Raw genomic sequence first — 25,860 nt, 5'->3', positions numbered from 1 at the left:
AACTCAGTGTTTCATCCTATCCAGCTGAGACATGCATTGGAGATATTCCCATTTTAGAGGATGGAAAAGAGAGGGGCAAATTGAAATACCTCAGTGATGCTAAGCTGCATCCTTCAGACAGAATTACATCTGATATTAGGAAACCTTACCAGAAATTTTAGACATGCCAAGATGTGTTTTCATTAACATACACACACAGCTGAAAGTTTCTTTTAATTGTCCTTTGAAATTCAAGTATTCAGTCACAACATAATGTACTAAGATAAAATTAAAATACTTCCATAAAACATGTAGAAGTTACCAGACTACTCCATAGCCCATGGATTACAAACCAGCAGCATATTATTATTTTTATGTGCAAATAAACACCTTGCTTGCAGAGCTTCTATTTATACAATCCAAGTGTTTCTTTCAAGTTAAAAGCATATTTATGAGCCAAATGTTAGAACACAATTGCAGTGTTAGGTGCACAACACTTTGCAATTGGGCTCGGGAGAGACCGATTCTCTCTGATGTCAACAAATTTCAGTTTAATGACTTGGCATTTGCCAAACATTCACCAAATATATTCAGGAGTGGAAGAAAGCAAAAAACCTTAAAAGTCAGAGAAAACCTAAGAGAAAAAACCCTAAAAATCAGAGAAAAACCAAATTACGCAAAAAGATGCATAATTCTCCAGGAATTTCATGCCTCAGGGACTTGATGTAATAAATATACTTCTGGATTACATTCTTGATTAAATAAATTAAGTACCCCAAACTGTCATGCACATACATGAAAATGATAGGCTTTTCCTTGAAGTGTTTGTTTCCTTATTCAGAATCATTTGCCCAGAAGGCAGCACCTCTCAGTACATGTTCATCCCCACCCAAAAATCACACACAAATTCATGTTTTCACATTCATGTTCCAGGTTAGTTCTGTCCTGATTAATTGTCAGAAACAAATAGAAAGAGGTGCAAGTACAAAAACTAGAATATTGCATATATTTCTACAGACCTCTACTGCCACTTCCAGAAACATTCAACAACTTCACTCTTTTCCAATTTCTATAATAAAATAGACTGCTACAGACTGGAAAACTGAACTTCACATCCCACTGGCTCCAGTTCATGATAAAGAGTTCCCAGGACAAAAATTAATTCTCAGATCAATCTGATCAGTGCACCTGCTGGACTTGCCTCGTACAAGTTGCAACTGAAAGCAGAAAACACTGGCTGGGGGAATAAAAGGCCTCCTTTTGGTACTCCATTCAGAGATATGGATGTGTCATCCAGAACCATTTTCTACTAACTCACCTCTACTGATACCTTGACACAGACCTACTACAACTTCTACAGGCCAATGATATGTGAGCTGATTTAGAAATAATAAACCATATTGAAATACGTTCAGGTAATAAATCACATGTTTACATAGAAAACACTTGATGAAAAACACTAAAACTAGAAACAAAATTTTATGCTCCCATTTTTTGAAAATATCTGGACCAAAGAAAATTCACACTATGACTAAACTCTTGATTTTGAAGGCCAACATGGATTTGACAGTAAGGGCAAATGACACCTGGAACTTGCTTACTCTTGATATCTCTTTAACAAGATGCAATCTCTGTTGGCTCTAACTTCTGGACTATTAGAAACTCCCGCACTGCCACAGGGACTGCAACATATCCATAGTTTGTGGGGACCTAAAATCTCCCAGCTGTTTTCCTTCTCATTATATTCATGGATTTTTCTCCCAGTATTTTCAATATCTGCCCTCTCATTATAAGAAAATGTCTCCGGTCCTAAAGTCTGGGTAATCGTTAGAATGGCCAGATTACTTCAGGGGAATAGAAATTTCACTCCTAGCTATCACCAAAATCCAGAAAATCATGTTCTGACTCCCTTGCACTGCCTATAACTTGGCTGTTATTGATTATCTGGAATCCTCACAGCAAAGGTTAATTTAACAAGGACACAGAGCAGAACTGCATCTTCATTGCCTAGACTAGAAAAAAACTGAATTTTCCTGGTTATCGCAATTGGGTAATGCTGACTGAGGCTGCCTTAAACTGGCTTTGTTATCAAAGCATAACAAAACAGGGAAAACGATAGCATGAAAACAGAGGAGGAAAATCAAAACATGCTGAACTCAATGTAAACAGACAGTGCAGCTCAGATCAGCTCCCTGGCTAGAGGTGCTGAGGGACAGATGTCTGAATTTGGCTGATCAGAATGAAGGGAATTGGCACAAAGAGCAAAATGTCTGCAAAGTCTAACAGATCCAGGAGCAGAATTCTGTGCATTCAAGGCATCCATTGGAGGGTATCAAGGCACTCCTTCCTTCTGTCATCGCTCCACTTTATAATCCAGCTAATATGAAGCAAAGTGCTGCTATTAAAAATTAACGAATTTATTCTGAACATATTCCTTCCTTCATCTTTGTTTTTAAATTTGCTACTTAAAAGCTTTACCATACTTTTTCACTTGACATTAAGCTTCCCTTCCTTCCCTCCAGGGCTATGGCAGCTCCCCATGTGATGCACAGATACGCTCCAGTCAGAGCACGTTTTGAAACTGCAAATCACAGAATGCAATGCTCTTAGCACATGCTGTCCTTGACACTTTGCTCCTGCACATGAACCAGAAAGCTCCCAGGGGCCATTTTTGATATTGAATACCAAAAAAGGTTACTGCTATGAGAAAAAAAAAATAAAATCAACACAGCAAACCCCGAATTATTAAGTTACAGACAACATAAAACACAACACAGTGTCACATGTCACGGAATGATGATCACAACTTGTGTGGGAAAACTGTCAAAGCAATTTACTGAAAATTTCAGCACGGTTGATACTAAACTTCAAACTTCACGCAATTTATTATCTACTTAAAAGATACATTAAAATGGAGATCATTCAGTAGCAACAAAGACAAAACTCTAGTTTTCTCTCAATAATGACTTTCCTTGGGTGGTTTTCTCTAACTTAAAAATTTTTATCTTTTTAAAAATATATAGAAATAAAAATTAAAACCCCCTTAAATACCTCTGAAATCCAGTACCTAAAAATCATATACACCTGTGCTCTTCCACACAAAACGACTTTCAAATTCACTTGTTACTATCATTGAGTTACATCATGCTCCATAAAATGTTGCAATCACTTTAATAACTTTTCCGTTTTATTTTAGGAGTATTGAAACAGAATCCCTATTGCACAAAAATTTGGGTTTCACATTCACGGAGGGGATCCAATACAAAGGCAGAAATTAGAAAATTAGCATATTAACAAATTAGCTACTTTGCAGAGTGATTGCACAAAGCACTAGAGGATCAAGTTCCATTCAACAATTCATTTTCAATTTGGTGACAAATCATGATATAGAACTCCTTTAATAACACATTTTGATTTCTATCTACCTACATACACAGAGAAATGTTCTTGCTAGAAATATGTGGGATCAAGGTTTAGATGTGCATAAAGGTATAATAATTTGATACATATGTTTATTAGATGAAAAAAAGCATATGTTTGCAGTAGTGACAGCAAACAATGTTCTTTTGTGAAAATTCTTGCCATCTGGAAGGGTGCTAAATGAACTCTGTTAGGTTATTGTTTTGTTGGTAGCCAGAGCACTTATTTTCTATCTTTGGCATTTATTGTTCTTTGCAATTGCTTTCCTGAGCCACTATAACATTACAATTTAACACTACTTAATATAGATTCTGAATTGCAATTGGAAAACAGTGACAAAAGTGTTAATAAATTAATCATCACAAACTCCCCGAAGTCATTAGGATGGAATTTAGTCTCCTATATCATGGGTTCAGTCATCTGCTGGAAATACAGGAAGTAAAACTTAGCACAAACAACTTGAAATGTTTATCTTTTGCTTAATAATCATCTTCAGGACAAATGACAGACTGTTAATATGATAAATGGGCCATGGTATTGATTTCCAAACAAAGCACATAAAATTACATACATTTACATATATTTCTTACAGATGCCTGTATTTACATTCACTGTTAAATATTTCCCACAGAAAAGAAGAAACTATTAGGGAAAAAGAATCCTATTAAGGAAAAATTATTAAGTTAGATTAAAAAAACCAAGTTATAGATGGCACACACATGGCCACACATCAGACATGAATGTGAGCTTTGACCCAGCACAACTTGGTACAACTACAGGCCAAGTTTGGTATCTCAAGCCAAACAACAACTAGATATATTTTTATTCTTTATCTTCTGTACAGAGTGCAAACTCTACGCTGCATTACCATTTTCTCTCATGGATTAACATGTTTTTTTAGCTCTTTGTGGAACCATGTAACTTCAGCAGCAGCACCTTACCCAAGCACTTAATTTCAAGCACTCCATTGATCTAACTGGTACCAAATGAATACCAGCACATTTCAGCTTAAATGTTTTAATAAATCCTTTGTTACTGAGCAGAGAGTTTCTGCAATGAAGTGGACTAGCAGGAAAGAAAACCTAAATTCACATCCATTTACCTGTAGATTTTGTTCAACATAAGTTGCAAGAGCTGGATTTAGTTTTCCACCCCTCCTGTTACATTTCCCACTCAATTATGCGAGGAGTTCTGATGTCTCAAATCTTAGTGTAATAAATCAGATTTGCAGCTTGATTACAGTAAGTGGCTTCAAATATAATAAATTATGTCACAATTAACAGATTTAATGAAACTTGGTGTGTATTTCACCTAAAATTATCTGTCTATGCATAGGCATTCTGGTCTCAGGGATTCACAAAAACATCATACTCATGGTATAACCAGTTCACATACAATTCTTTGTTTCATTAGGTTAGATTAAAAACATATGTACCATTTACAGTTGCAGCTTCTGTACATTTAGGATTTAGAATGGATTATGTTCTCCTTCAATTACAAGTAGTTATTTTCTAATCCTGTTTCCTACTCTGAAGTGAAAAAGCTGTAAAACACAACTGGACCAATAAAACCCAAAGATAGAGTACTACTGCATGGTAAAGAGTAGCATATGCAATATCAGCAGTAAAAATACCTATAATTCTACTATGTCATGCTATTATATGCATATCAACATATAAATACATGATGTCCTACTAACCCCTTTAAACCAAGACAAAAATTGTTGATGTTCTAAAAAACATTTCTAGACTGCTAAAATTTATTAAGTTACACCATTTAAAATGAGGCTTAATGAAACTTTTTATGTAGTTTTTAATTATATTCTGAAATGGTATAGCAGTTACTTTGAGAGGAAGAATAATCTGTGTGCAGCTACAGTAATTTTATATCTGTCACTAGATATAAGACAAACTATTCCAATCCATCCACAAAAAAGCCCTTTTGGCAAAATCCTAACTCTGCTTTATTCCAATTCATGTTGTGAAATACATGAAGAAGTAGAGTAAGTCAAGAAATTAAAAAACAAACCACACCACTTTAAAATACAAAATTCTTGGTCACTGCCATACCTGTACAATTCATATTTTGAATTGATGAGAAATCTACACTCAAAACATTTTAAATAAAGATGAAGCCAAAAAACCAATCAAATCTGGAAATACTTTGGGGGGGATTATTAGGTCTTAAAATTGTCTTCACTTAGACCCATATTTTTAGCTCTTCACGCTCATGCTAATCACTAGTTTATCAACAGCTCATAATATTTTAACAAAAAAAATGTCTTTGGGACTACAGAGCTTGCCTCTAAAAAATTAACATGCCCAAATCTTATTACTATTAGAAATATATTGCTCATATAAGTAAATATTAACTCTACTGACTATTTTCTGCCCCAAGGTAATAAACTCTGAGAAACCAATACTACTTGGGATACTCTATTTTTCTCCCTTCTTTAAAGCATGTAAAACAGTTTTCAGTTTTCTGTGTTTCCAAGTTGAGTGTTGAGCATTCAGCCTGGCCATGCAAAAATGGAGCATATTTTAGTCATGAGCAAATCAATATGGCTGTTCCAATATCAAAGGAAAATTTCTTTTTCAGCAAGGACAGCAAAAGAGGACAGAATTCACATATCCAGAAAAAATTGAGGATGTGGTCAAATCACTGCCATGAATTACCTGTCCAGAAATTAAAAACCATTTTCAGTCATCCCAAATTAAACACACATCATCATTCTACTGTTAGTTTCCTGATTTTCTATAAACTTGGTCTATTTTGGACAAGTAATTCCAACCTGAAGTGAAACACTCAGTTTTATTTTCTTATAGAATTTCTTTAAAGTCTCGATGTTGTGAATTTGCAAGTGAGAATGAACATTTTCCATTAAAGCTGTAGCATAAATCCATTGCAGGACAATTTCACTGACTCAAAACTGAAATAAAATTTTAAATTAATTTAACTTGAACACCAGCTACGATCTCAGCAACTGGGAGCCAGATTCTGCCTAGATTCTCTGAAAATCAGCACCAATGCAAAGTTCCAATTTTTCTACGTTAATTCAAGGTAGTTGGAAGCTACACTGCATGCAGTACACAGATGGAAATAACAGAAAATTTCACATACAATGTTCTAGACTAAAGGATGTAAGTCATACAGGCTTCAGACTGCAGTGGAAAAAGTCAAAATTGGAATACCCAATTTGTTTATATTGCTGGTACAATGGCCAAAGCAACGCAATTTTATCTTTGTTGACAGTCACCTTCAGCCCAGAAAAAATGATAAAATATGGGTGTTTTTATAAATTTTATAATACAGTTAAATAAGATTTGTTATTAGTATGTGAAGAGCCTCGTAGGCCCTCCTACACTCAGAGCTTGAGAAGAACAAGCAGTTTCACACATAGTAAACTCTGAGAGGTGTCTGAGCTCACCCAATGTAATGCACTCACAAATACCCCCACATTTCCACTGCAGGATGTGTCACACAAATATCTAAATTCTGTTCTCATTACAAGAAGTTCTTGGGATTACTTTACTACAGCTGCACTAAGGGAGCACTTCAGAGAAAAATTGAAAATAGCAGAGGTCACAGTACATTAACAAAGATAAGCCCCATGAGGTTATTATCTTTTTTTTGAACTGCAGCCTAACAGGACACACACGAAGCTTAGATCCCATTTCATAATGAAATAACAAGGTTGTGTTATAGCTGCTCAGAGGGAACACTTAAAATGTGACCAAACTGCTAATTCTGCTATAACTGTCCAAAGCGCCTAAAGGGCCATTTATTAAAAATAAAAAATAAATTGCTTCTGCCACTGAATACATCCCCAAACACACAAGGTCTGAGGGCAGCATTTTGAAGGAGAAATATTTTAATGTTAGAAGCAAATTTTACTTAATAAAAAACATTAGCTTTTCATTTATGATATTATGCAGTTGAAGTCAAAAATGAGTATCATAAAAGAAAGTCCACAGTGCATCAAAATACAGTAAATAGACACACTCCATTTGAAAATCACTTTATTTATTACAGCTAGCAAAAATCCCCATCACCAAAGGAGAAAAGATGCTTTCTATTGAAAAATTTCATTCTGAGTTCCACATTGCAACTAAAGCATGAGATAATAGGAATGATTACTTGGAAATTTAAACAATCAATTCAAATTGGTTCATTTTTTAAAATTGCTGGAAACCTACAAAATCTTCCAGTGATCATTCCATTGCTGTCATCTGACATAGTTTCTTACATTGTAAAAGGAAACTTAGTGCAGGACAAGCGTAGGCCAGAATCTGATTTCAAGTTAATGGAATTTTAAAGTACTTTCATGTAACTAATTAAACATGCACAATATTTGTGCTAAAAATGACAGAAGTTGATAAATTAATCCCCATCTTTCTCTGTAGCTGCATTGACATTTATCAAAGTAAGTATTAAAGATAACCTGGTGATAAACAATTTACAAGTGTCTATAAAGAAAGCAGTAAATAAAAAGAACATTTTAAACATGGAACAGTACCATCACTACTCTCATGAAATACACAGAGATGTGTTCAGCCCTTCCTCTTATTTTCAGTGTCAAATACTATGCAGTGGTATTTTATTATGTTATAGTTGCACTTCTGCTTTTGACAAAAGAGATTATGTGTTGTGAATACATGTGGAAAGACAGCACCCACTCCAAAATAACCTCATACATTAAAAGCCAAAGTTTGAAAACTTATTATCCACTGATTCGAAAGTTCCAGTTCAGTCCATCAGCAAAAAATTTTTGCCTCTTTCCCCTTAGACTGACACTCTACAATTATAAAGTTGTTACAAATATACTCACAAAAAATAGTCACAATTATGTTCCCTTCCAAAACAACAGGAAATGTGATTAATATGAGTACATAGAGAAGATGAGAACAGACTAAAGCCTCTTTTGCTGTAGCACTCCTAGGGTCTGTACACTGCATGCTGAAGAGTTCTTAAATTCAAAGAAAGGAAGAAACACTATTCTATTTCTCAAAGATTACTATAAACCACATTTTGCCCTCTGAGTTCCTTCCCTTTTACTGCTTCTTCCTACAGAAAAACATTATGCTGGATTTGTGACACAATTTTCATGACTGCAATGCCACACACAGGATTATGACTTAACCAAAGGATCAGGCAGAAAATAAGCTGTGAGGGGAGGCCGTGAGCTTTCCTGCTGGATTAAAGCACAAATCTCCAGCAGTAGTGCAAAGAACATCAACACTGCTACCCAAGAATGTTGCTTTTACTACGAACATTCTCACCCAGACTTGCTCCACTATGACAGCTCACTTGATCTCCATTCAGGCAGATAAAATTAGAAGTGCCACAGACACCCTGACTACACCTATAGGTTTTTTTTTTCTTTGCTACATTTTTTGACCCATCTGACGAAGGATAGTTCCTGCTCTGCAGGACAGAGAGAATCCTTCACCTGCCAGTTCTTACTTTACCTTGATATCAATCTAGAGCAGGGACCTTCAAGCACCTCCCATCCTTGTACTTGATTAAAGTCGGGACATCAGCTTTAGCTAACTAATAAAGAAACTGTAGCAAATTACCTGTATGCCTATGTAATTTGTCAAAAAGCAACAGTCACAGAGATTTAAATATTTACTTTTGTCTTTAAAGGAAAAAAAGTATCTGAAATCTTCATTTGAAAGTGAAAGGAAGCTGTGCTCACAGATAAGGATGCTCTAGGTTATGAAGGCCTGTGCACATGGTTAGAGAGACTTTACACACCTATTATTCTCCTTCACAGCATTTACAACAGAGGATCTGTGGGTCTAGGGAGACTTTCCCAGGCTGCCACTAGTAAGAATAGATGCTGACATTGAAAACTGGTGCTTTACAAACTACAGCATTTAGGTTTTGCATGAGTTCCCAGAACCTGCTTTGCAGAAGGGTCTGCATAGTTCCACTTCTGCTGGCGTAATCTTCATGTGCAAATGGCTGCTTATCACACTATGAAAGAGTCTCCATACTGAGAATTTAAAAGGACGTTTCCAAGGAAAAGCTGAGGTTTTTTTTTGCCATAGAGGATTACAGGTGCATTGGGACAGAGGAGGCTGAGAAGGGTCATAAAAAGGAGAAAAGAAGCTACACAGAAAAACAGAGATAAAACGCAATTCTAGATTTCATAATATATGTAATACTTATCCTGAAGGCTCCACAGAGATCCAATCCCAAAACATTTCTGCGATGTCAAGTCAATAGCTGGAGGGCATTTGTTTGGAAGCTTTTTTTACATTTAAGAGGGAAAACTCAATGTGGATGCTTTGTAAATTTTAAGACTTCAAACCACCTGAAGAAGGCAATATCAATATGGCACAAAACTGTCTGCTTTTCACTAAACTACTATGGGAAACTTATTTAGGAAAATCACCATCACTAGGCAGAGCAACAGTGCTATAAATTAACAACGCTATAGTTAAATTTGCATATGGAAGACATTCCAATTCTGAGGTAATAGAATCAGTTGGAAGTCATCAAAAACTGAATTGCTGGAAAGGACAAGTTTTGTTTTCTACCCCTTACCTAGCACCAAGAAAAGTAAGCACTGCCTCCCCAAGGAGATATTCATAGATTAATGCTGCAAAATGAGCCTTATTTGCAAGGGGTTAAACTACTGTTAAAGCTCCTAGGGTCATTCGAAAACCTTCAGACAAAAAATCAATTCTAAAGGAACCACCAGTAGAAATACCAAACTCATGTTAAGCATCATGCACTGAATGGATAAGTAGAAAAGAAAAATGGTGAACCAGTAAATTATTTCCCCTCAAAAATTATAGTGAGAATGACACACAAGCTGACCTGCTCTAAAAAGATGCATTGCTTCTAAAAGGGAACAGAAATTAAAAACAATAACCCTGAGTTTACGCAGCTCAGAACTTCAAGAAATTAAGAATTTACTACAAAAAGCCAAACATTTCAATAACAACAAGACGTAAGGATTGAAAATATTCCTTAAACAGAAATACATGCTTTATAGGAGATTTTTGTTTCAGTTGCAAGGATTTTACTTACTCCCAAATGAAGAGACAACAGCAGTTTTCATCCACAAAGAATCTCCAGGATATCCTTGTAAACATTTAGCCACAAGGGGTTCTCAAAGTCCAGCTACAGCAGCTCAAAACAGCAGCTAATTTGCTCTAACCATGACCTTTTCCATCTTATTGTACACAGATATAACAAAAAGCAAAAAGGCTTTTACTGCATCTTCCCCTTCCCAAACATTTTGGCTGCCCCAGTACAGAACAAAACAGAGGGGAAGACACAAAAGAAAGCAGGTGAGCATGAAAAAAATCCCCACCCCTTCCCTGGGCTCTGCTTTTAAGCTGAGGCTCTCAAGATGGGCTTCAGCTGTAGATAATACAGTACACCTGTGTTGCAGACTTACCACACCCCAGCATTTCCCCGTCCATCCGTCCAGCTCTATCCTTGGATCTGTTTTATCACTCTAACCTTGCCCCCCAGCCTCAGAATGCATCTGACTGTTCCCTCCTCGATTCTGTCCCAGCCCAAGGGCTGATTTTGGGGCTGAGCTCAGGGCCATCAGCAGCCCCAGCCCAGGTCCCCTCCCTTCACTGGGGAGAGTGGGCTCTGCACTGTCCCCAGGCTTGGGACAGCAGCCCATGATGTGAACCCTGGCACAGCAGGTCAGATTCTGAGCACTGTTGATACCCAAATCACCTTCTGTCATGGTCTGAAACTGCACCTAAATGCCAACATAAAAACAAAATAAGAATCTGTCAAATATTTCAGATTTATCCCTGACAAGGAGGAAAGGTTTATTGTCCCAAAAATATTGCTCCTTAAATCCCAGTGGATACATATCTGTTGTCAATACAGTGCAAGAGTTCTATTACATTACAGGAGCTCCCTGTTGCCAGAGTTCCATACCTCCTTGATGTTTCTCATAGGCAGCTCCTCCAGGCACTGACTCATCCCTACAGCACCCAACCAAGTCCAGTTCCCCTCAACCAACCAACCCACTCTTTTATAACACTCTTCTTATTGCCTACACCTGTGGCCTGTTAGCATTAGGCCTGCTCCCAATCCTTCATAATGAACCCAGCTGCAACTCTTTAGGGGTTAAGATTACTTTCTATACTACCTTTATTTGCTTATGTTCTATCCCCCTACCCACAGTTGCCTCAGTTAGCAGCTGCACTGACAGGAAACCGTTTTCCCACTTTCTTTGACACTAAAAGAGTGCCACTGTCATAAAACTGATAAACCAGGATTTATTTTGTTTTATTTTATGCTGAACCAAAATTTGAAACCTAATAAAAGCCACAGAGATGTACTTGACAGGGTGATAGTGAATCAGTGCACCATTCTCCTACCTCCAGAAACATGAGGGAATGCCACCAGCTTAAGCTGCAAGTTAAATGAGGACAGTGAATTCATCCTTGTCTACTCTAACTCACATGATGCATTTCTCCTTGTACAGCTATTTAAACTCCTGTACCTCCATTGACTTCAGTAGATTTCCTCCAGAATCACTGTGGAGAAAGGCATATCTGGGCTGTAGGATTGAATGGAAATGTCAACAAAGGCAGTCACTGTAGCCAGGATATAATGAGAGATTTCCCAAGGACAGCGCTCAAAAATGGGCTGCAATGGTTCATTTCATTGTGGTGTAAACTAGAGGGCATTCAGCTTGCGTTAGGGTTGAATTTGTCTGTCAGATTTAGAAAATTATTCAAAGAAAGATGACGTGCAATTGCTGAAAGACATTGCTTGTAACTCCTGAGAAAGTGACTGATGCTGATCACACAACAATTTATCTGAAAGAAGAATTTGATCTGTAACTTCCACAGATAATAAGAAAAGCATCACCAGTAGCTATTATATTGCAGCATTTGTTCCCATTAATTTGATGAAACAATTCATTATAGCACATCAAATAAAAAACATACCCAAAAGCCCATATTTTAAAGCTTAAATACTTTTAAATAGACTTCCAATTTAATTCATGGGAAGAAATTGTAGGCAGAATTGACGTGCTAGTTAAAGGTAATTCCATACAGACAGCCTTTTGGTGCTAATATGCCATTTAAAACACATGCTCTATAGGCTTCAGCAAGACTGGGTATTGAAACAGAGCACAGGCATTTTGTTTTTCTTCCAATTAACCTTTTATGTAGGTATTTGGTTGAAAAGCTCAATATGTTAGAAGAGTTTTGTGTTCTAGAACAGCATAAAATAAAATGGCAGCAATGTATATTCATATTTTTGTTAATCAGTTTGGGTGAATCCTACGTCAAATCAGTTGAGGAAAATATTGTATTGCTTTTGGGGCTAATAAGATTGATTCCTGGCAATCATGTCTTATTTTTCATTGTAAAATGAGTTCTTTTTCCATGCTGAGTCTTGGGACAAAGTATGTGAGATGCTGACATAATCAATAGTCTATTCCTTACAAAAAATAGTTCAAAGGCTCTGTGTGAATAAAATTATCCTATTTTCTCAAAATCCTTCCTAGAATCAAGTAGTATGGCTGCAGAAATGGATTCCAGCTGATTTTTAACATTAAAAAAATAATAATTTATGAGGGCTCAGCTGACCAGCCAGAAGCAGAGAATTTACGCACTCCTTCCTGAAACTAAATTGATTAAAGTCAATAATATCAGATAATTTAGGGTAACTAAGCCCTAACTTCTTAGCAATAATTCTTGAAGAGGTCTTCACTCCTAAAAGACCATGTAACATCTGTCATCACCAATAAAATGAGAAGGAAGGAAACCTGTTTCTTTTTGTTGGTTTTATTGTGTGTTCATAGGGTATTTTTTGTTTGTTGTTTGTTTTCTGATGGCAAAATAAATCATAAAAAAATTAAAAATAAATCTCTGGTCAATTTTTTTTTAAGTGTATGCACTCAACATTTTTGTCAATACTAATAATTTTTTTTTATTTTGCTGTAGGTTTTTTATCACTTTTTTGCTATAATTTTTAATTAGACATGTTGCAGAGTAACTTTTGATTTTGAAGTAAATAAGTGTTTGCTTTTATTCCCCTGTATGTATCTGGACTTAACTGGCTTGTGAATGTACATGGGCTGATATTCCAAGCTAAACAGGTCAATATTTAGTCTAAATCTAAATCTATATGCTCCTTTTAATGAAAATGTTAATGCCATATTCATTAGTAAACCGTGACATGATTTGTCCAATGAAATTTATTTATTGATTTCATTGAAAAAAGGTGATAAAGAATCATCCAAAGAAAGTTTCAAAGCTATTTAAAATACAATATAGTTATTTAAGAAGGAAAGGAAAGAGGGAAATTTCTACCTATGGAAGATTTTATTTGGTTTGAAATTTTTTCTTTCCCTCCAAAATAAATTTGTCATGTTTTCAGTTCAGCAGAAACATAAAATTAGACACATAGGTTCGTTTTTAGACAGAAATTATACAAATTTTCACTGCATATAGTGATGATTGTCAGTAATAAATGGCAATTATGTCTACAGCTGAAATTATTTTCATCATGATGGGATGGATATGCATTTGGGAGTTAAATTTTGTGCACAGGTATGGCTACTCCTTCTGTATTCTTATATTCTCTCTAAATAAATAGCAAGACAACCTGGAGAGAGTTGCTCAGGGGGAGAATATTTCAGAGACCAAATGTTTGAACAGGGTCACATCAAGATGCTTGTGCTAATAGGGCCTTGAATGGGACATGAAGAGTTTCTTAGGAATGAAGGGGAATTGGGAACTCTGTGTTGGAGCTTGAAAATCATGTATCTCCTGAAAGCAAGGGTCCATTGGACAGGGGAAAATGGAACATAACCCATTATTACTCCACTTTTCTCTAATAGATGAACATTCTCTGTTCAAAAAGGTTAAATAGTCAACCTAATTTCCTAGTAAAAAATTCTTGAAGTATTTCACAAGCCTTTGATCACCAGTAATTCATTTTCCAAGGGACTGGGGACACAACTAGACACACATTTCTCAAAGCTTTGACCAACTTAGGTATTACAGGAGTTGCAAAATCACATTAAAAAAAATTTCATTAACATTTTAGTAGCTCTTTCCAAGTTAATTCCAAGGTCCCAAACAGATTCCAAGGTCTCAGGATAGTTTCCAACCTACAATAGGTTTTCTCAGTATGTGATATTAGGGTGTAGCCTGTGAGTAAGCCCCAGCCAGCTGCTCCTCCATTCCTCCTTGGTGGGACGGGAGGGAGAATCAGAAGAGTTAAAATAAGAAAACTTGTGTGCTGAGATAAAGGCAGCTCAACTGGGAGAGCAAAATCCATGCATGCAAGTAAAGGCAAACAGGGAATTCCTTCACCATTTCCCATGGGCGGGCAGGTGTGCAGCCATCCTCACCACTGGGAGGACAAATGCCATCAATCTGAGCCTCTCCCCTGCTTTCCTCTTGTTTCCCCAGCTGTATACCCTGAACACAGTGGTGTAAGAAACAATAATGGCCATTACGGCCTGGGACATGCCTTGGGTCAGTTGGGGGCACCTGTTCTTTCCCACCTCCTTGTGCCCCCTCAGCCCACACACTGGTGTGGAGGAGTGAGAGGCAGAAAGGGCTTGCCTGTGTGCAAGTGCTCCTCAGCAGAAACAAAAATATCCCTGAATTATCCACGCTGTTTCCATTAAAAATCCAAAGCACAGTCCCACACTAGCCACTGTGAAGAAAATGAACTCTATCCCAGCAAAACCAGAGCAGATGATAAGGGCTAGAACTAACATGCAGTCCAAAAAAAAAAAAAAAAAAAATCCACCAAAACTCAAACAAACAAAAAAAGACCAAACAGAGCTAACACTACTTTTCATATCCAAGCTACAAAAGCTGTGTCACTTCACTTTCAAAAACAAAATTACACAAGACAGCTTGAGCCAATCTAACACCTTGTCACTGCTCCCTGCTGCATGCTGTCTCTGTTTACCTTGCTTTAGCTGCAACATATATCAGGCCTCTCCATGAGGCAATTTCAGATGGTTTTCTGCTGGGATAGTGCAATCAGTCTTTTGAGCAATGATCTTGGGTAGAGCCTGAAAAGGAGCAGAATGACACCGGGAGGAAGAGCTGCTGCTGCAGACACAAAAGAGGAAATGTCCCCATCTGGCACTGGTCACTTGTGGGACCAACTCTGGATCTCTCATGATTCCAGCTGGAGAGGAATCAGATCATGTGGGAACTTTAGTGCTCAGTTTTGGCAACTTTAGTGCTTAGGATTTACAAGCTTGAAAGAGACCTAAATAGGTATCGTGATGTTGATATAAATAGTGATGCCATGCTATAGATATAACGGATATATTCATTCTGATGACTAAACCATGTGGGATTTATCATTATACTGCTTGATCCATCAGATGCCAGGTTTCACCGCCAAAATTTCAAGAACCCCTGAAGACTGCTGTTGGTTAGGAGTAATATGGCACTGCTGATCTCAGAAGTGTAAAAAGTTATTTGCTATGAGAGCCTAGTAGAATTTGTGCTGCCTCTTCCATGGGCAGCTCTCAGAAGGCAAGAGCCTCCTCTGTTTTGTAACCATCAGGCTGTCTCAGGGGCACAAACAGTAGGTTGAACTTGAAATGCCACAATGTGCAACCTCTGCTATCTTCCCACAGTTCTACACAACCACCCAGCAGTGGAGAAATCATGGGAGGAATTAAATTTAAAAATATGCTAGTAGAAAGAAAGAAATACTGAAGAAAGGAGTATCTATCTGTATATATTTATGTCTAGATACGTCTTTAATTGTTAAATTGCCAACATTGTTTTTTAAGATTATCTAGATTTTTCTTAACTGAAAACAAAAAAAGAAGTATAAGATGTTATGTAAATTCTGTATTTATTATTAGAGAAATCACAGTTTTATTAAAGTTCTCATAGTACAGGGAAAGTGAACTCACTAAATTCATGTGACATTATTTAAAAGCTCTTAAAAGATACATGATGGATTTCACAGGAGGTTAGCTTCAGAATTTTAAAATGTTCTTATAGCATAGAAAAGCTGCAACAAGCAAAGATCGAAGATTATACTGAAATGGATTTCACTGAAGAGGTTAAATCACAGGTTCCCATATTAATTTATTTACCTCATATCAGCACAGCTGAGGGTATACCTCTTTAGATTATGTCAGATCATGCATATCTCAAGAGCAAAGTCTTTCTCATAGACCAGAGGACTGATCTTTTCAGAAATGCAAAATAAAGTAATGCGAATATGTCTGGGCATAGAGTGGGATAAAGAAGGCAGTAACTGATGATGGAAAAAGTAATTGTAACTATGCATTTTTTTCACTTTCTCAATGGCGTCCTGTTAAGATATTTGCATACTGAAAAGAAAGTAATGGAAATAAAGACACTGAAATACAGTCAGATTCTTTAATGCGTCCTTGTTTTCTGAATCTCATTTTTATTGGGATACATGCACAACATTCTAGAAAGAAAAAAAAAAAGCAGCCCAAATACTTGATTTATAGAAAAAAAAAATCTAATTTTCTCTATGCATAATGGTCTTGGTCCCATATAAATCCAAATAATGTCCCCTGGAGTATAATGCAGAAATATTTCAGAGGGAAGGTCACCTTTCATATGCGACTCTTGGAGATATACGTAAAAAAAGACATGAAGAAATCTGAAAATCTGCTATTAATCAAGCATTTTGCTTCACAGGAGCAATCATATCTGAAATCACCAGGTCTATTTCAGTTCACCAGGTGGATGTGGCACTTACCACAGGCAGAGTCAGCCCTTCTTCCCTCGTGGGACTCCACAATATGCAGCACAGTTCCCTGCCATAAAACTCCAGAACATTGTGACACAGACGTATTTTTAAAAGTGAAGTAAACCCCACTTCCCAGCTGGGAAAAAACAATTTCAACATTTTCAGAATTCTACAAAGGCTTTTTTTTTCTCATTTAAAGCTGTAAATAACTAAGTACCCATCCATCTTGGCAAGTGGAGGCTTTTGCATTTTTTTAACAACACCTGCAAAATGAAAGAGAAGAATGACAAACTAAAGTATGTGTGGGTTGATCACATGTTAGAGGAATGGTTTTACATCCACTATATGATTTTTAAGAAATGAATTCATTTTGATTTAAAGTGATAAACATTTCTCTCAAAGAAAACTCTGACAGAAAATATAATTTAGATTTCCATGTTCTAAAGTTATTTTACTCTGAACTACTTCTCTGCAAAGTTACTGCAAACAGCATTTTACAGTAACCTAAACTAAAATATTTATTATATGCAACTGATAGTTGGTGACCTATTTCTATATAGGTCTTCACTTTGTTCACCTATCACCTTAAGGTATATCAAGAATTTTTTTCCTTTTATCTTTCACTGAACATGCCCTAAACCAAAAAGCACTTATATAAATCAGAATGATCAAGAAATGTGTTTGAAGTTCAACATTTTTAGCATCTCTGACATAGCTTGTCCATATTAATATTAAAACGAAACAGTCTCAGTGAACTACAATTCAATTCATAGAATAATTTAACTCCATAAATATTTTAGCAAATACATTATTAGGTCCCATATGTAGTTTATGTATTTGTGTGATCAAAATAATTCTAAGGCTCTGGGAAAATCTGTGTCCTCCTGAATTGAATGGTTGGTCCTACTTAATGATATATTTTATGTTATGGAATTAAAATCACCTTATTTCGATCCTTAGAAACAAGGTAAGAATTCACCGCCAATATGCAATTCCTTTGCTATGTCAGTAGCCTAAATCTGAAACATAAATTGTTCCAGATGTTTGGCCACAAAGTTGCTCTAAATCTAGAGCATGGAGTATTAAATATTTAGGTGGAAAATTTCTGATGTAGTAGACTTGGAGTCGAGAGATTCAGGTTCTGCCTGTTTCTATGTCACTTCAGATGCTTTCCTGATTTTTTATGTTGCTTGCCTGGCATGTCATCTAAACATATATGATGAGTCATGCTAGCTCATCAGGAAGGAACTCTAATGTGATTTATTATTGTTTATTCCAAAATGGGCTCCATATCTGGGTGTTACACAAGCATCTCAGATATGAAAAAAAAAAACAAACAGAAACCAAACACCCAAACATTCAAAAAAAAAAAAATCCTGCAAATCTAAATCAAAATGTGATATCAAAATCAGATATCACATTTTATTTTACATTGTCATATTTACCTTTTTTCCGTAAACCAGCATGCAATCAATAATTAAAGAGATACGTAAAACAGTATTTTATTGTAAGTGAAGCATTAGCCCATTACCCTCTTCTTAACTTAATTTTATTTCCTACTACTTGTCAGACCTGCTTCTTTCTTCCACTAACTTCAAGCTCCTGAAAGTGAAGTTTCCTTTGTTTACTGATCTATGAACAAATAGAAACTGTGATAATTGCCAGGATGCTCCAAGGAAAGAGCATGAATTCCAGAACAAAACATCAGGGTAAGACCTCCTAAGTGTCTGTCCTGCTTAATGTCCTTGGCAATAAAAAGCAAACATTACAAACCAGAAAATGTTGATCTGGGATTTGTTGGGTTTTGCACAATGCTTTTGGTTTTACTTGCATTCCACATCCTTCTCTAAAGCTATCTTCAACTATTTAACACTCACAAGTGCCACAGTCCAGCTCCAGCCAGCTGCAGAGTCACAGGAACATAGAATGGTTTGGGTTGGAAAGAACCTTGGAGATCATCCACTCCCAACCCCTCTGCCATGGGCAGGGACACCTTCCACTATCCCAGGTTGCTCAGAGCCCCATCCAACCTGGCCTTGAGCACATCCAGGGATGGAGCATCCATAGCTTCCCTGGACAATCTGTTCCAGTACCTCACTTCCCTCACTACAAATACCTTTTTCTTAATATCTAATCTAAACCAACACTCTCTCTGTTTAAAACCATTCACCCCTTCTCCTACCACTGCAGGATCCAATTAAAAGTCCCTCTCCAGCTCCATTTTAAGCCCACTTCAGATACTGGAAATTGCCATAAGGTCTCCTCTGAGCCTTCTCTTCTCCAGGATGAGCAGCCCTAAGTGTCTCAGCCTTTCCTCGCAGGAGAGATTCTCGAGCCCTCTGATCATCTCTGTGGCTTCCTCTGGACTCACTCCAACAGGCCCACATCCTTCCTGTGCCAAGGATCTCAGAGCTGGATGCAGTATTCCAGCTAGGCTAGGCATGAGAGCAGAGTAGAGGCACAAAGAACGGCTGGTCACACTTCTTTCAGTGCCATAAAAAAGTCTCTGTGGAACTGGAAAACCTTCAGAACTGGCAGCCATCAGAAATATATCATCCTCAGATGAAGCCTCAGGGGCAGAAGGGAGGGACTGTTGCAGTTCTACCATTCCTTCAATCCCCGTGGAAGATTCTCCTCACCTAATTTATACTCATTCCAAACCTCCCTTGACTTACTAGCTTTGTGGGGCTTTTCTCAGGGGCTGCCTGAGAAAGTTCAGCTCCTGCATCTGACAACCAGCTGTTCAGCAGCAGAGAGCAAATGGGATGGGCTTAGCTGGTTCTGGAATGAGTTATCCTGGAAGTAAACTGGAAGGGAAGAAAAATGGCTGCAATTGGTCTGCATAAACCACTTCTGCCCATCCATCCTGAGTGGTGGAAAAGGAGGGAAGAAAACTGTCCCTCCTGCAAGGTTCAGTTGTTCCCTGATCAGCTTTGCCCAGCTGAGGAGCATCTCAGAGCTGCATTGCAGATTTCAAGGGGAATATTAAGCTGCCCACTTTTCCTCCACATGATGGATAGTGAACTTAAGCCTAGACCACCTCAAAGTACCTCAGCAAGGCTGTGTCTTACACCCATTGCTGTAGCCTCCCTAAAAATAGATTTTAACAAAAAATACAGCAGTCACTGCTGCTCTCTCGCCTTGGAAGTATTCATCCTGGATCTGTGGTATTGAGAGGCTTTTCCTAAGTTCTAAGAGTTGTTTTCTTTATGTACAGCAGCTGATGGCTCACCTAATCAATTCCCTGTCAAACACAGCTCTGTGAATGAAATCTTCCTTCAAAAGTCACCAGGAACGATCTCTCTCACTTGGCTTTAAAGTTTCTCTGACAGTGAAGGCTTTTCTCTGCATAGTATCTGCAGCACTTGTTACACAAACAGAAAGTCACTGATTGATAAGACTTGACTTATTAATTGTGCAAAGGGACCAATTATAATAGATTATTAGGATGAACCTTCGTCCCTGAAGATGTTGAGACTAGAAACACAGGAAGTCAAATATTATGACAACAATTCTTTGGGGTTTGGATAGGAGCTTGAAAGTTATTGAAATAAAATATCAATGGCTAGACATGCATATAATGTAATTAAGTGTATTAAAATAATGCAGAAGTTCCCAAAATATGACTCATACTTCCCATCTACCAAGAAAATAAAAGAACTGCTGCTGCTGGAAGGAGCAATTGGCAAAAAGAGTCGGTATACAAAAGCAACCCAAATAAATAGATAATCTTCTCAAACAAGAAAGCATGCAGCTGGATTCTTCTATCACTTTATGACTAAGTAGCATAATAGGGATGAGGAATGTGATACAGAATTCTTTGCCTTATACTCAAAATCTTAGGAAGGATTTCAAATACTGAAGAGATGTTGCTGAGATGAAAGAAGCCTGTGTTCTCTATTATCATAATGCATCAAATAAAGAAGTTATGGGTTATTACATGTCATAATTAAAGTCAAACCAATCCAAAAGCTCACCTGATAGCTTGTAAATGTATAAAATATCACTAATATAAACTGATTTCTCTACCTGAAAATCTTAAGTGTGTAGATCACAAACCAGTGTGGTTCCAGAAGGCATGTTCAGTCTGCAACACAGTGACCACCTGATGTCAAACAAAATACAAAATATTACTCACACTACAGTGCTGTTTTGATGCAGAGTGTGCACCCATGCATTTTTTAAAATTAATTAAATAATTTTAGTACATAGGCCTTGCCAATGCTTCTGTTTCAATGGCTCAATATGCATTTTTCTTCCTTTGTGGCTGCATTGCTTCTATTTAGGTGACACTTCATGGGTACTCAAGTCCAAAAAGTAAAGGTTTTCATGCATAGAACTCTGTGATGGACAACCAAAAATGTATTATCTCTATGGTAAAACAGAAAATGAAAGTTAGAAAGATGGAAATATAGTCAGAATGTGGCATAAATTAAGTGGATCTTGCCATGCAACTCCTGTCAATTTGAACATACATTCCAATGGCATAAATGGTTCAGTATCAGCATCGGGTATTGACTGTTTACTCAATAGGTACCTAAATGCATTTCTGAATAGGAAATTATGAATTTTTTCCTCTTATCTTTTCTCTTATGCAAATAGTTCTGAGAAAACAGGCTGCATTCTGAAAATAAAATTTATTTAGTACCTTGTAAAAATTGTCTATAAAATGCAAAGGAAGAGTATGATTAATCTTAAGAGGATTTATGAATATGTTCTTAAGTATTTTTCTTTCTCACTGCTAACTGTCAGCTTTAGTGACCATAAACCATTCATCCAAAAGAAAAGGCTTAAGGTCGCATATCCCCAGTTTTACTCTGACTTACAATTTTATTCAAAATCGAATTTGAAGATTTCTGAAGGAACTGCATGGACAAATATAGCACAGACTTTTATTATAAAATGAGAATGGATATATTATAATCTTATCTCAATCATCTTGATGTCCTTGGACCTTTTTTCTGTTCCCATGTATGTGAGAATTACCTTTTATTATTGCTGTTTTCTGTAAGACAATAGAGGTCACTGCTGATGGTGTAAGCTGAGAGCTGGTCTGAGGTTCCCTTCCTGAGGAGACACTATCATCTGTCCTTTTCAGAAAAAAGGAAATGCTGACATTTTATAAACAAAATCAACGGGCAGAGCTGACAGCCCCTACAGTGCTCTGTATTCAAAGATGCTTAAAAGCCATTATCTGATGAACATTTGTGAAAAAATTGATATTACGCTATGTAGCATTGTTTTACCATTTTGCTGAGGGTATTTGCATATGGCAGGGACGGGGAGGTTTGTACACAATGTGAAGCTGACATGTTGGCATCACTGAAAAGATAGGGACTAGTCACTTTTGAAAGGTCATTCTTCAAAGGAAATTATTTTTCTCTGTTATCTCACACGAAATTGTTTAGTTTTCAAACTTTCCAAAGGCATTCAGATTTCAGTATAATCACAATAGTGCATTCCATTAACTATGAAAAAGATTAAGAATGACCTTTCATCAGGGAAAAGACACAGCAAAACTGGCAGCTTTATGTATTTATTTTCAATTAGATATAAAAATGCAGCAATGTTCCAATTTTCAGCTACATTCTTGCACAAAGGCAGGCATTTCAGACTATGCAGGTACTAAGAAAGTGTGAACATTGAATGAAAAATAAATGTTTATTAAAAAGCGAGGAATATTTAAAGAAAGAAATGAAAATTTGTTGTGCCAGCAGTGGGACAATATAGTGTATTTAAATAAACAAACAAAGCAAGAAAGTAAACATCTGTTTATGGTCATTGCCTACAGAACTTGCCCTTTTTCATCAAGGTGTTTATGCCTTTTAGGTACATATAGCATTCAAGTAAGAGAAGCAAAGCCTGACCCACAAACACCCTTTATTCATGCTCCATCGGAACACAGGCTTGGTTAGTCCTGGTATCTTCACAAAGTTTATCAGCTGGTCATAAAACACAGGTTTGGTGAGGTGTGGGCTGAGGGTTCCCATCTTGGCACCTTGATCTGGATGGCCTCTTCTCACCCGCCCAGGGTTTCTTTGCAGTTGATGCCTGTCTGGGAGAGGATAGGAACAGAGTGGGGAAATGGAGGAAATGGTGCTCACCCAACTCTTGTCGCACAGGTCCCAGCTTCCAATTCCAGGTTGTGTTTGCAGAGCAATAGTTGTTCGCACTCTGCTCCAAAACCTCTCAGATAGCACTGGGTACTCAGACAATTAGCTGTGGTGGCATGACATTCCTCTTTGGTAACATTCAAAACTTCATTATCTTTGCTCTATAATCAGCTTTCACTGCAGCAAGGACCTATTAAAGGGTTTGGTGATGAAATCCTTCTGGATCCCATCAGATTCCTCTCATCCAGCATGCAGTCTTCTCTCGGCTTTCTCTTCCTTATTAAAGAGCTCATCCATAGGCAGGGTAGGGAGATTCCTTGATGAAAATATTTTGGGTTGGTTTGTAGCTCCAAGCTTTTCTAGAAGAGACTCCGCAGCCATTCAAAGGAGAGACTATCATTATCATTAAATAAATCTCAATGAGGCAGTGGTCAAATTGAATATTGAGGCACAAAAGGGTCATGTACCATGACCTGCATGGCAGGAATGACCCTAAATCTACTGAACTTGTTTGGTGAACACCCCCCTGAAGACCATCAATGGCCTCTGCAAGGGGCTCTGCTAATTGTTTTTGGGTTCATGCAAAAACACCTTCTGTGACAGGGGAGCCAATGCCAGCCAGGTAGGACTTGTCACTGTTTCCTGGGTTAATCTTCCAACAGGGTGAGGTTTTCCTTGTTGTAGAATCATTCATCTGAAGTCATCATTCTTTATGGAATTCTAAAAAATCAACTGTGATATATTGTGAGTATTTTGCCTTACTGCTATCATAATACCAGTTTGGGCAGGATTACAGCTCATTCAAAAAACAGGAAGAATTCATCTCTGCTGGAGGGATTTGTTTCGTAATAACTTCCTTTCTTTTCTGACAGATATCCAACAGAGAGGAATTCAAGTACTTTTTAAAGGATCTCTGTCAAATTTAAACTGATAAAAGCAACACTGAATTAGTCCATTTCTTGGATGACCTTTATTTTTTCTTTTGTCAACTGCCTAGGTTGTCAACTGCCTTTTCAGTGCAGAGCACTGAAAAGCTGTTCTGACACTGTGGTGGTGTTAGTCTTGTTAGAGACATGCAAAAATATGTGATTTTCTTTGTAAGAACATCCTAGCCTCAAGGACTGGAATTCAAGCTGTTTATACAACACAAAATTCTGAAAGTGAGTTGGTCAATGGAGTATTATACCCAATGTTAATATCCTCATTATGTTATCATCTAGCACTAACACAAATTAATTGTGATTTATCAGAAAAAAACCACAGATATCCAACTCCTATGTCAGACTTTGGAAAGTTTGCTTTTTGCATATAACCACAGTGGACAATTTCAGAACTTGCATTCTAAGAGTTTCTACATCATAAAGTGTAGTCAGTAGAAAACAATAGTTCAAAAAGAACATAAACATTAAAAAAAATTCCCAATGTCCCTATCCCAGCAGTAGCCAGACACCTTCCATATAAAAGGAACAGCTGAAACAGATGCTGGCTTTCAGTCTGTCTTTTCACAAATTAAACAGAAGATCTTACTTCAAGGAAACTTTTGTTAGAGACTTTTTTTTTTTTTAATTTAGTTAATTTATTTGGTGTAGAAAGGGGGGAAATTGCTTGAAATTTTCAGGTTGAAGTGAGTGACAGTGCTAGCAGTAGCAAGGCCTCATAGAAGGTTTTGTGTTTGCTCTGAAAACAAGTCAGAGCAGATTCATGTAGAGCCCTGGCAAAATGTGTTCCCTGGCAACTTCTCTTTGACTACAAAATAAATAAAGAAAAGAAAGTTCAGTGAAAGCCTTTATACTTTTCAATTTCAAATCAGTTTTAAGCTAAATTTATTTACTTGTATTAGTCTACTTTCTACCTCTGCATATGTCAGCATTAGGTGTACTACTTAAGATAAAAAGAAAAAAGTGTATTTAGGAATTTTAGAAGCTCTGCAGAAAACATTTTTTGGTTAAAAGTACAGGTAATGTTGAATGGGCTCTGATTTCCCCTAGAGACAAATTCCTTGCCTTGTGCCAGACCTTTTGCTGTGGCAGTTTGACATTTCCTCCAGTGGCACAAAGCTGGCAGGGCTGGATGGCTCCCTGCCCTGGGCTGTGCGCTTTGGGGCACAGCAACCAGGACAGCACAAAGCTCTGCTCGGCCAAGGCAGCCTTGCTGGGGTGGGAAACACCCCCACTGGGGGTCTCTGTGGGCTGGCAGTGTCAGTAATAGCAGTAACAATAATAATATCTATCTATAGCTATCATCTATCACCTATCATCTATCTATATCTATATCTATATCTATATCTATATCTATATCATCTGTGCCTATATCTATCATCTATCTATATCTATATCTATACCTATACCTATATCTATATCTATATCATCTATATCATCTATCTCTATATATCTATATCTATATATCCATATCTATATCTATATCTATATCTATATCTATATCTCTATATCTATATCTATATCTACATCTATATCTCTATATCTATATCTATATCTATATCATCTATATCATCTATGTCATCTATATCATCTATGTCATCTATATCATCTATATCTCTATATCTATATCTATATCTATATCATCTATATCATCTATGTCATCTATATCATCTATATCTCTATATCTATAT

This window comes from Ammospiza caudacuta, chromosome 2 (genome assembly GCF_027887145.1).
Source record: "Ammospiza caudacuta isolate bAmmCau1 chromosome 2, bAmmCau1.pri, whole genome shotgun sequence".
Taxonomy (NCBI): domain Eukaryota; kingdom Metazoa; phylum Chordata; class Aves; order Passeriformes; family Passerellidae; genus Ammospiza; species Ammospiza caudacuta.
This window is presented reverse-complemented; position numbering follows the sequence as displayed.